Genomic DNA, 9,554 nt, shown 5'->3' with positions numbered 1-9,554 from the left:
GAAACTTGGCTAATAGAACTGGCATACAAATAACATGTCATGATGATTGCAATGGAGGAGTGACATACCATAGCACACTGTATAGGCTCACCGCTGCCTCTCCTTTTTTTTGCGATGTTCCATGAAATTGCCACATACATCTTGTACTTTTTCATTGTGTAACCCTATCTGCAAGTTGACACGGCTAATTTTAGACATCTCTACATGATACTACATTCAATATCCCTTGCGCATATTTAAACCACCAATTAACGATTGTGTGCGTATCATAAACTAGCCATGACTCTGTATGCTGGACTAGCAGGCACTCGAAGGGAGCCTAATGTAGTGCACTGGAATTCCTACATGCCACCTACGATTTTGTGTAATGTACTGCCCCTGTTCCTAAATATATGTCTTTGTAGAGATTCCAGTATGGACCACATACAGATGTATATAGATGCATTTTCGGGTGTAGATTCACTCATTTTGCTCCATATGTAGCCTATAGTGGAATCTCTAAAAGACTTATATTTAGGAACGGAGGTACGAGGTAGTATCATGTATGACATCTACATATCTAATTTAGCAGCCAGTAGTAGAAATCATTGTCTGCACAAAGGGATTACTGGTCGAAAATCCTAGCAAAGCAAGCAGGCAGGCACAGAACAATACAAGAGAGAGAGAGAGACGCGCTTACAAGATCATAGCAATGCCTCAGTCCAGGATCTTGGTTGGCCAAGTTGTTAGATCCAGAAGAAACATCATCCTTGTAGTTTTTGCTAGCTGCATAACAGGTAACAACGACCGATTAGTATATTTGAAGTGCATCGGGCAGGTGATGCTGGACGGGTTTAAAGGTGACAAGTACCTAGGCCGTGGCGGGTGCTTGGCATCTCTCCAGACGGTGGGAATCAGGTTAGAAACGTCAAGGGTGATGACGCTGCGCTGGCTATCGGGGTCCGGTAAGGAGATCTAGAACCGTCGAGTAGGGTGTTTGTGGAGTGGCTCAGGTAGGGTGGACTATGGTGTGGGCGAAGCGGATCTATGGCCGTGGAGGAGGGCGTAGGTGAAGCTGCTCTGGTGGTTGGGTTAAGGATGGTGTCGACGACGCGAATCTGCGGCCGTGGACGGGGCGTCAGAAGTTGCTCCGGTGGTTGGGTTAAGGATGGTGTTGACGATGCGGATCTGCGGCCGTGGACGGGGCGTCAGAAGCTGCTCCGGTGGTTGGGTTAAGGGTGGTGTCGACGATGTGGATCTGCGGCCATGGACGGGGCGTCAGAAGCTGCTCCAGTAGGTTGGATGAGGGTGCGAGGAAGCGGATCTGAGGCCGTGGACTTGTGAGTTGGCAAAGCGGCCCCGGTATGGTTGAGAATGGTATAGGCGAAGATACTCCGGTAGGGTTGATGATGGTGTCGGTGAAGCGGCTCCGGTAGGGTTGAGGAATGTGTTGGCGAAGAGGATCAGAGGCCGTCAATGGGGGCGTCGGTGGGGCGGCTCCAGGGGGTGTGGACGAAGCGTCTCCGTTGAGGAGTATGAATGAGCCGCTGCAGATGCGCGGCGGTTGATGAGAGTACCGGCAAAGTAGATCCGGCGCCATGGACAAGGCTGACACTGAATGGGCTGTGGTACAGTGGTGGATGAGCAGTCTACTTGTTTCTAGGGGAGGTGGGAGGGGTAGATGCGGCCGCAGAAGCAGATCCGGCGAGGTGGACGCCTCTAGCAGTGAATGGGCTATGGTACGCCGGTGGATGAGCAGTCTAGGGTTTCGAGAGGGAAGGGGAGAAAGGTCGATGAAGTACGGACGGCATGATGTAAGATGCTCTGGTGCTGTGGAGTTAGTCGTTTTTGCGGGAGGGGGAGAGGAAATGGGGGTGCCGTGTAGTGGGAGGAACCAGAAGTTACCAAAGCAGCCCCAACCTATCATGTAGATGAGGGCGGTATTGTAACTGTTAGTCTCCGTGCACCAAGGACAAAAGGGGGATTTCACATTCTAAGGACTAAGGTGGCGGAAATTTTAGAAGGACGCGGGAGATTTTGCCGCCCGCGGGATCGTTCGTATCCAGTTTCAACTAATTTTGGACCGTGCTAGAGGGAAGGTCATGCTAGACTGTGTACACGGGGCACGCGTCAGCAGTTAATAACTGGTGTGAAGTCCACCCCAGAAAAAAGACAATAACTCAGGATGATGCGCCGATAACTTGGACGTTCACACGGGCGCGGCCAATCGTACGGGTGTAGTGGCGCGTTCTCAAAAAAAGGGATCAAACGCTCAGCTATTTCTCGTGTAAATAGATAATTTAGTGCCATTGGTTATTTACTTTAAACATAATGCATTGACGTGTTAGTATAGAGGCGCACAAAAAGAAATGGATATTGTAGTTAGCTACTTAAAAGTGTTGCCTGATATGATTACATAGCCTCCATTTCATAAATTGCGTACCCGTTGAATTCATATATGAATATTACATATATTACTTCAAAATAGAAACTTAAATCATCCAAGACTAATGATTTTGAATGCAAGATTAACAATGGTGCATGTGCATGATAGCTACATTGGTTGTTTGAAGAAACATCACTGTAACTTTGGCATGCACCACTGAAAAGGTTTATTTAAATAGAAAAAAAATGTGATATGTGAGTGTCCAATCTTTACAGTGTTGAATCGATATTGTACCTTTGGCCACGATACGAAGTAGATATTGACTTATGTTCAAGAGATGCACGTCCACGATCGCTAGATAGTGATACGTGAATGAATTGTGCAATCTCTCTCACACGAATACATATCTCATTTCCCTGTGGGCATTGGAATCACACACGCGCACTTCGTGTATTTCTCTCCCTCCGTCAGGGTTAAATTCGTCTTTCTACCCCGTCCTACAAGTCTCTCACACAGAAACACACATGCTCTCTATGTCTAACATGCCCACCCCTTTAGTTCCGCCCACCCACAGCCACTAATGTCTCAAAGTATAATAATGTCTCTCACACATATGCTATCTACCTATCCCTTAATATAGCTAGATATGTGTCACACAAACTCCTTCTCCCTACTAGCAAGATGCCCATGCGTTGCACGGAACATCAAGATGCATTTGTATTAGAAGTTTATCTTGTGGGAGAAAAGGATGAACGAGGGAATGCCTTATTTACAAATGCGAAGAGGGGTGTGGGTATCTTTTTGCAAAATTGCCATATTTTCCTTCCTGTCCGTCGGATATAAATCGGATGGCCTATATTGTAGGATGGCATGAACACCATCATCACCAACTCCCCCACACACACCCACACTTCCCAACACCGAAGGAGTAGGGTGACACCTCGATCTTGATACTAATCTGTCGACTGACTTCTCTCTCAAACATACACACACACTACCCGGCACCGAAGGAGTACGGTGACACCTCGATCTTGATACTAATCTATCGTCTGGATTCTCTCTCAAACATACACACACACACACACACTAACCGGCACCGAAGGAGTAGGGTGGCACATCGATCTTGATAATAATCTATCTACTCCTCTTTCAAACACACACACACACACACACACACTCGCTAGTTGTGCCTCTGTGCCTACCGCGCACACTCTCGATACGTCTTTCTCTCCCTCCCCCCAACAATGACAACAGAAGGGTGACAACTCGATCTGATCATAATCTGTCAGTTGGTTTCTCTCTCAAACATTGTGTCTCGGTGCTTCGCTCGGTAGCCCCCTCGATATGTAGACTTCTCGCGCGCGCATAGCTGTAGTGACGATGACGCTGAACCCAGTGTGCCTTGTTTTTACCGGCCTCATGTGATAGTTTTCACCATGTTTTCTGTTAATTAACAAGGCAACCTTTTCTTTGTTACTACTAGTGAATCTGAAATCATTCGGGGCAGACATAAAATAAATCACTTCAACCCAATTATCGCAGAAATTATTTTAAAAGAAATTAGCTAGCAGCCCGTGCGTTGCACGGAACATCAAGATGCATTTGTATGAGTAGTTTATCTTGTGAGAGAAAAGGTTGAACGAGGGAAGGCCTTATTTGTGAACATGGAGAGACGTGTGGGTATATTTTTGCAAAATTGCCATAGTTTCTTTCCTATCCGTTAGATATAAATCCGACGGCCTATATTGCAGGATGGCACGCACACCATCATCACCAACTCTGTTTTCTACTCCCTCCGTCCGAAAATACTTGTCATCAAAATGGATAAAAATAGATGTATCTAAAACTAAAATACGTCTAGATACATTTCCTTTTATCCATTTTGATGACAAGTATTTCTGGACGGAGGGAGTATTTGTCTTTTTAGAGATTTCAACAAGTGACTATGACCGAACCTTACCAACATACTCAAAAAAGTAGTCCATAATTTTGATGTTACCCTCTTTTCTTGGCGGTGCAGTGCCATCTGGATACCTCATAAATAAATCAAGGACAAATCTGACCCCTTCCTAAAAAGACATACATAGAAAAATGAGTGAATCTACACTCTAAAATATGTCTACATACACATCCGTATGTGGCAGTCCATTTGAAATCTGAAAAAGACAAATATTTAGGAACTAATGGAGTATATATAAGAGTAGACATGGAGATATACCTCCAGCATGGTCTACAACAAAAATGTGCTGGGCTGGTTAGCGCCGGATGATTGCAACGAGATGACATATGTTCGAATTCTGTCTTTTAACTTTAAATTTTTATATTATATATTACTCTACTTATTTAATATATATTTCTTTCGCTACTGTACTGAGAGTGGAACCCACAGAGTACTTAGAATATTAAGGATGGACTTGTTTATTTTTAACTTTCTGTATGAAGCTGTAGCCACCCTACATGTCACGTGTACACTATACACGCAATTAACTTTTTATAGAGGGACAATCATACAGGCAATTAACTCAAATGGATTACATGTCACTCTATTATTTCCAGCATAAAGAGCATCTCCAACGGCAACCGGCAAATTTTCTCCCGCTTCCTTCCGCGGAGGATGACATCAAATGCCAGCGGCATACATTTTTACAAGTCTAACCAACTAGATGTAATTCGTGCAAACACGGACTGATTTCATATAAGCATGAAGGATTTCGTATAAAAAAGCCGGATCTTCGTATAAACATGATGGATTTCATTACATTTACATGAACTAAGAGGTGCCAATCCGGCTCTCTTGTATAATTAATACTCCCTCTGTCCGGAAATACTTGTCCTAGAAATGGATATATCTAGACTTATTTTAGTTCTAAATGGCCGCCCGCGGATCCTTTTGTCTTCCTCATGTCCGTCAGACACTTGCGGGGTCGACGAAGGTCCTCGGAAGAGACGAAGTAGCAAAGAAACCACCTGAATCCACGGTCGTCGCCTCGGCGGTTGCCTTCATGGGTCCCAAGTGGCGGCGGCCTCCCGTGTTCTACTTCTCCTCGATGATGGCGGCGGACATGGAGAAGCTGGCCACCGACTCGTCGCTCTCCATGCACCCGACTTCTATCTCTGCCTGCATGGCGCTGCCGCAGGCACGGGAGGTGCGCGCCTAGACACGGGAGGCACGGCCACCGCAGACACTGGTGGCACGGTATGACGCGGCAGCGACGACGCCCGTACCGGCGTGCTCACCGCCTGCCGGCGTGGAGCAACTCGCCAATCCTCATCGAGCTGAACTGGAGCGGCGAGTTGCTGAACCACGCGCCTACTTGGGGGCGGCAACTGGCTCCGTCGGGCCAAGCGAGGTTGGTGAAGCACCGAGCGGCCTCGCCCGTATCCGGAGGGCTCGGCGGGCCACCCAGCCGGGTAATATGCCGGAGAATGGCTCATCGGAAGCCATCGGAAGGGTGGAGAAAATAATGAAGGAGGAGATGGGGGAGCGGCGGAGGGGTGTGACTCTTTCCCGTTGTCTGTCTAGCCTCGTGTAAATAGAGGGCGGACGGTAGGAGCTTGGCCGGCGTCTGGCCTCGTTTAAACTGAGGGCGGACGGGAGGAGCTCGGCCGGTGTTGCATTTAATTCCGGCCCACTCATGAACGGACGTGTGGCCGGAGTAGGATTCTCGGTTTGCATGCGGGTTTAATAGAGGGATTTAATGGAGGCACCGGGCGTGCAGCGGGCGACACAGTACTATTCAATTTGACAGCATTAATGAGTCGTCAAATCACAAAGGCTCTCGCCTCTCGTGAAACCGACTGAGCTAGACTGCCCCGCCCTCTAGCCTTTTAAAAAATGTATATACTCCACTTTTGTACAGTAGTAGTATCGATGGATTGCGCCATGGAGCAAAACTTGAAATTAAAAAAAGGTGGTACATATAGAGAGCGCTCGTGAACTATGTGTCATACATGGCAATAAATAAAGTACTACATGATACTAAGGCTGGTCGTAATGGGAGTATCATAGGTAGTATCATGCATGCCAACTAAGCAATTTTGATGAGGTGTCATTGAATTAAATGAGGAAAGAGGAGCTAGAGTATCATATAATACTTTGTGTCATGCATGGCAATAAATGTAGTCCTATATGATACCAACATATGATACCATGCATTACGGATGTAGTATCATACACTAGTATCATATGCATGATACTAGTATATGATACTCCCCATTACAACCAGCCTAATATATGATACATGGCACGGGAGTACTAAGTATTATTAATACAGTTTTGCTAGAACTCATCTAGATGAGATATAATTTGGTCTCATTCATCTTTTATAGCCATTGGATGTGATGCTATAAGATGCGTGTGTGCTGACGTGGGTTGTATTTGTTCTTGTGCAACGAACTGACCACTGCATGTCATGTTTGATAGTCTCAAGTCATTAAAAACATACAAGCCCCACATCGCTTCTTGGTTGATTCCTTTATTTATGTCAAAAAATAAGAAACAACGTGAGAGTTAATGCACCACGCATATGTGTTTACTAGTATTTGGTTTTCGTAAGATGACTTAATACTCACCTAGACGGAGGGAGTATTCGATTTGACAGCGGGCGGCACAGTTCTCGATACAGCTTTAATGAGACGAGGGAGGGAGTAGCCGTTCCCGATATGTTGAACGGCCAATGCATCCTCCTTCAATTAATGCATGAGGGAAGTAATGGGAAGAGGTCCGGGAAAATAGGCTGCACGATGTGAATGCAATGCAGTTTGCCCTCATTGCCCTCATATAAAGGCGCCCCTCCATTCCAATGCATCTACCACATTGTATGCACCTAAGCATTTGCCTAAGCACCTACACTAAGCGCAAAAGAGCTTGCTCCAGACCCATGGCGGCGATGCGCGTGAGCGGCCAGCGGCTGCGCCATATGGTCCACGACGCCGGCCTGCGGCATGGCGCCGAGGATCGTCCCCAAACGTTGTTGGAGACCGGCTGGTGGATGGCCGCTGTCGACGCCAACTACGACTCTTAGTTGGACCAGATGATCGTTGCCACCAGCAAAAAGTTCACCGTCCTCAAGAAGCTCGCGGACGACATCGCCGTACTCCTCCAGCCCGCGCGCCCGGGCTCCTCATTGCCTGCCATCCTAATCGGCCTCCATGGAGGGAACCTCTTTCAAGCACTGGTGGCCCTGCGACTGCCCACCGACGCCACGAAGAATGTCCACCTGGAGGTCACGCTCGCCGCGAGGCGCCTCGCCCTACAAGAATTCGTCGACCTACACATCCACACGTACAAGCAAATCGTGTACATAGGTATCTATAAGGCCAGTGAGGACGCTACGACGTTGGCCTTCCTCAACCGGCTGGAAGCCTTGGATGCCTTTGTTGAGAAGCACCTCGACCTCGCCACCAAAGCCGCCGCTCCTTAGCCGCCGGTCGGTGGCCCGACGCACTAAGTTGAGGAGGAGGAGGTCGTACATTCGTGGATCCATCTTTCTTCTTGCCTTTTGTAACCACCACTGCGATCGCATCATCGTGGCCTTAATTCTTATTGTGTTGTTGCATTCTCGTTCCAGTCAATACCGACATGTGTGATCCCTTTGCTTAATTATATGCATCACTATAACTAGTACTCCATCCGTCAATTTATAAGTTGTGCTTATCTTTTCCATAAACTTCGTGCCACACGCGGGCATCTTGCTAGAAACACTAGAATATTCCTATATAATCCGTATGTAATAGTCCATTTGAAATCTCAAAAAAGACAAATATTTAGGTACGAAGGGAGTAATATATTAGGAGTATATCAAAACAATAGTGATTTCTTTCAAGTTTGTGAACAAATACTACTATTCTACTACTTTGGATCCGTCGCAACGCACGAGCACATTGCTAGTAAAAGGAAAAGGCCTGTCGCATTCGCGTCGCACCCCCACACGTCCGGGAATCGGGAGTACAACACGGTCCGTCCGGCATGACACATAGCTTAAGGAAGGCGTGTTGCCTGCCTAGCATTTTCACTTTCATGTGGGACCGCCGTTTTGCAAACCGACAGCCCGCCCGCCGCCAGGTTGGAAAACAGAAACAAGGGGAAGATCTAGCTGTAGCACGGAAGCCAAGAAATTTTGTGTCAGACGGGGCTCGTTGATAGAGTAGGAGCATTCCGTACTAGTACTACTCCTACTAGTACTACTAAGTTTGTACTCCTAATACTATATTACTAGTACTACCACTATACAACTACTAGTAGATACGTGCACGACACAACATCGTAGGAACAAAAAACGGGAAGATCTTGTTTTGGGTGATTTATCTTTTTTTTCAATCAACGTAGTGTGAATAATATGATGTGGGGGGCACCCATGAAGCTTACGTGGCTTGGTTGCATGGCTACGGAAGGTTAGAGAAAAATAAATAGATAATGTGTTTAGAGTGCACTCCACTAAATAGATATACTTTGGATCCATTGCAATGGACCGGCACATCTATATCTATACCCCCTATATAGTGTGTGAAAAACTTTGAAAGTTGGTCGTTGGATGAAGCCAATCCGACGGTACAAAGATGGCAAATCCGAGCACTACTGGCCGTTGGATATCATCCACTAGATTCTGCCACATGTATAATCTAGAAGACTCCATGGTTGAACTTAATTCATGACTAACTTTGCCACAACTAAGCTTAGGCAAAGTTATTAGTTCTTCAAAATGAGAGCCACAAGTTGGCAAGCCAAAGGGAATCTTGCCACATTTTTTGTGTGTATGTCACGTGGGGCCTTAGTGTGGCTTGCCTAAGGTGTGGCTTGAACCAAACACTCACCTAAGATAATCTAACTTGCCTAACCTTACATTCCACCAGATTTTTCCACATGCTAGAATCCAGAAAACTCCACATGTAGAAGCATAATGCACAAACCACCAGAATCTCATGCGTGCAATGCACGTGTACCTTACTAGTACTAGTTGGTAGTAGTAAGAAACAAATTCCAGTTTTGGCACGAGCTCGTACTGCGGGAGCACCACAAGGCCTGCCGTAGGAGTTACATTTCCCTCTCGGGGCCCACGAGACCGAACTTCAGTGGCTTAGTGCCCGGCCTATGAGTCAATGACATGCGGACCTTAAATGCGGCTGGCCCACATGTCATTCTCATGGTGGTGGCGTGGTTCGCGGCTCACTCGTTCGAGATGAACCGACC

Source organism: Triticum dicoccoides, chromosome 2B (assembly GCF_002162155.2).
Source record: "Triticum dicoccoides isolate Atlit2015 ecotype Zavitan chromosome 2B, WEW_v2.0, whole genome shotgun sequence".
Taxonomy (NCBI): domain Eukaryota; kingdom Viridiplantae; phylum Streptophyta; class Magnoliopsida; order Poales; family Poaceae; genus Triticum; species Triticum dicoccoides.
The sequence above is the reverse complement of the archived record's forward strand: the minus strand, read 5'-3'. Positions refer to the sequence as shown.